This window comes from Athene cunicularia (genome assembly GCF_003259725.1).
Source record: "Athene cunicularia isolate RWA chromosome 21 unlocalized genomic scaffold, athCun1 chr21_part1, whole genome shotgun sequence".
In the NCBI taxonomy this organism is placed as follows: Eukaryota; Metazoa; Chordata; class Aves; order Strigiformes; family Strigidae; genus Athene; species Athene cunicularia.
The window spans coordinates 901,782-905,710 of NW_020799127.1; positions in this window are offsets into that span (position 1 = coordinate 901,782).

The following is a 3,929-nucleotide window of genomic DNA, read 5'->3' on the forward strand; positions in this document are numbered from 1 at the left end:
AAGGAAAAAAATTGAGGGGGAAATTGAAAAAAAAAACCAAAAAAAACAAGGGGGGGAACACACCCCCCAAATCCCCCAAATCTGCAAATAAATCCACAAAATAATTCAAAAGGGCAAAAAGAGTGAATAAAAAATATATCAAAACGCAAAAATCTGCAAGAAAAAAGCAAAAAAACCCTCAAAAGCAAAAATTGGGCACAAATTCCCCCAAAAAATCCAGCTTGGTGTTTATTTTCTTTAAAGCTGCAAAATTTTTCCCCAAATTTGGCTGGTTTGGGTCAATCCTCACCTCTGAACTCCAATAAATATAAATTTTAAACAACCCAACACACACCCCTCTTTTTTTTTTTTTTTCCTTTTTTTCCTCATCCCAAATGGGAAATGGGATTTTTTTTGCTGATTTGGCATTTTTATGAAGGGGGGGTGGGTGGAAAAAATAAAGGGTGTCGGGCGGGAATGCTGACTGCAGGGAAAAGGGCCGGAGGAGGGATAATCCCCGTCGGTGCCGATGAGCTGGAGGGGGATTTAGGGAAGATTTTGTCCGTCCCGTCTCTTTGAATGGGGGAAAAAAGGGTTAAAATAATACCCCCGGCACTCCCGGCTGGAATTGCAGGGGATGGAGGCAGGAGGGGACGGGAATGAGGGCAGAAAAGGGAAAACTGGGATTTTATTTTTATTTTAAGGGTCAGTAGGGGGGGTGTGGGGAGGCCAGAGGCCACGGTGACGGGCTCAGCCTCTCCGCCCTCGCCCTCCTCCCCACGGAATATTTGGGCGTGGGGCGTCCCCCACACACACCCCCCCCCAACACCCCCTGTCCCTGCCACGCGGCTGGCGGGATTTCAGCCGAAAAAGGCAATTCCCTGCAGACGAGGAAATCCGGTCGCTTTTATATCCCTCCTGGGCCACATCATGTTGTCATCGAACGAGTTCGTTATCTCGCGGCCTCTCCCGTCCCCACCCGTGTCCCCAGCCCTGGGCACACTGGGGACACGGGTGTCGCGCTGACACGCAGGATTTGGGGGGCAGCGGGTTGGACGGCAGCTCTTATTTTTTCAGGCAAAGTCCAGGCTGGGATGGTCTTTCCGGGGATGTTTTTTGGGTAATAAAACCAACATCACCAGGTGGTACGAAGAACTGGGCTTTCCTGGGACTTGATGCCATCAGTGTCTCCACAGCCAAAAATCCTCAGGTTTTTTTTTTAATTTAGGGAAAAGTTTTAACACTTGACCTCTGACGTCCCTGGGACTGAGTTAATCCATTTCAGGGGGATTTAAATTAATATTTCCAGTGTCCTTCAATGCATTTGAGCCTTGAGGAGCTTTAAAAGTCCCTGAGCCAAAAGGGCTTTTCTTTCCCCCCTTTAAAAATCCTGGCAAAAATCTCCAAAATTGGGATTTCCAGAGATCCACCATCCCAATTTCTCCCCACCACCAAAAAAATCATGGAAAAAAAAAAAAAAAAAAAAAAAAAAAAAACCAAACCCAAACCACCAGAGCTTGTACTTCCTATTGCTGCTTGCACAACAGCCGGCTGGAAGCAGCTGTCAACATCTGGCTGCCACCGCACCCCGACGACCCCCTTGGCACAGCAGCGCTCGGCAAACTGGGTCAAACCGCGGCGGTCCTGCCGGCGTGAGGATCTCCGAAGGTGCGAGCTGAGACGGGGTCAGGAAGCGGCTGAAGGTAGAAAACATCAGCCCAAGTGTTGAAATTCAGGGCAAAGTCCATAAGGAAATTGGGATTTGTAATAAAATCGGGTTAGGCAACGCCGGCACAACCTTCCCCAGAGATTTCAGGCCTAAAAATATCTTGGGTTGTTTGGTTTGGTTTTTTTTTTTTTTTTTCTGTTGGGATTTTGTGTTGTTCCTGGACGGGTTTCTGGCTCCATCCTGACCCAGGGGATGGTCCTGCAGCATCCCAGCACCGCCTGGTCCAGCTCAAGGGATGCAGTGAACCATCACCCCAACCCTGGAGACATCAAAGCTCCTTCACATCCATCAAGTTTGGATTTAACACATGGATCCTCCTGGATTTCACTTTTTATTTTTAAACCAAAAGTAGTTAAACCCCTTTCCTTGTTAGGCCAGGACTGAAGTGCATTAAACCCTCCAGTCCTTGGGCTACAGTGAGAGAGACAGATGCTCTGCGTCCGAGAAAGCAAGAACGCTGAATCTAATAAAAGCAATTATTGTCATTTAATTTATCCCGACTCATAAGTGGTGAGCCTCGTTTGAAGTTTTCCAGGCTAGGCAGTGACTTTCTACACCTAAACTGTGCTGGGTTTGGTGGCTTTTCACCCATTAAAGACCAAAAGGATTGGAAAATAAAGGGAATTTCTGCTTTATCCATTTAAGGGGGAAATCAACCCCTGGGCCCCGGGTCTCGCAAAGGTTCATTTTGCATCTCAGCCCTTATTTTGCATTTTTAGGGCGACCCAACATGTATGGAAACATGGAGAGAAAAGAGGCCAGGGCTAAAAATAACCGTGTGAGTCACGCCATGGCGCTGGGAGGTGTCGTGCCGACAGAGCTGGAGAGGAAAACTATGGGAAGGCGAGGGGGGAGGAATCCATTTTCCCTTTGGCTTCGCACGTTCGTGTGAGCAGATTCCTCTTCCTCCTCCTTCAAGCAGAAAGAAAAAGGAGTATATACATATATAAACACATGCACGTATAGTTATACACTTATACACACACACACACACACAAATATATGTATATAATGCCGCTTTTCCCTGCCATAAAAACTTCTTGGACTTGTTAAACTACCCTCACACAGTCAAAAATTACAGAAAAATATTTTTTTTCCCCCTTTCCCATAGCACCGAGATGAAATAATTCCCATTTGCTGGAGTTTTCTTCCCTTTGGGAGCTATTTCTGGAGCCAAAGGAGAATGGTTGATAATGATAATAATTAATCATTAATGATAATAAGCGGATAACGGCCACTCCTGTGTCTTAATTTGAAGGGATGCTCCTTTTTGTTTAATTTTTGATTCATTCAGGGTTTGGGTTGGTTGGGTTTTTTTTCATGCCATTCCCATGGTGTGGATGATGCAATGGGGGAATTTGGAGGGGTTGCAGGATTTTTTGGAGTTCAACCACCAGCATTTTCTCCACCTAGGGAGAAACAGGGTGGAATAAGGACATTTTTGCCTGTTTGTTGTCCCGAGGCCGGGCGGGTGGCGCGTCCCCAAGGCCACCAACCTTGGCCCAAGGTCGCCCCGATAAGGGATGTGCGAGTAAAAGTCACAACGGCAGTGCCCTGAAAACTGCCACCAGCAAAGCCCCTGCACTCTATCACCCTAGAAGGAGCATCCTCCTCTCCCCAGCATCACAATTCCAGCAGGAATCCACCCAAAACTGCTCCAGATCTAGGAATTCTTCAGGTTTGAGGGGGGGGGGTGTTGCAGCAGCTGGATCCTGCCCAAAGCTGGGCATCCTTTGACGACCAGAGAAATTGCAGTTTGCTCCCGGAGTGAAGGCTTTCATTTTGGTCTGCCTGTCCCATGTTCCCTGCCAGGCTTGGCAAAGCCAAAAATGCTGCTTGTTCACCCCAAATGGCCTAATTTTGCTAATTTAAGGCATCCTGATAGCCTTCAAGCTGGGCTAGGAGGGGCTGCCGGTGCAGAGGGACCATGCACATCAGCATCCCCGACATGTGGCTGGTCACTTGTGAGGAGCCTGGAAAGGGGCTGGAGGATGATTTTTGGGGTGATTTTCAGGGTTTTTTGGGATGGGGATAAATGTGATTTTAGAGGCTGGGAGTGTCGTCGTTGTTGCACTATTAAATGCAAGGATGGGCTAGGTGCTGGGAGGATGCAGAGTGAGATGCTCCACACATCCCACTTTAGATGGAGAAGGAAGATGTAAAGAGCTTTAAGCATGCTCTATGGGACCCAATCCATTCTTAATTCATTAATTTAATTAAT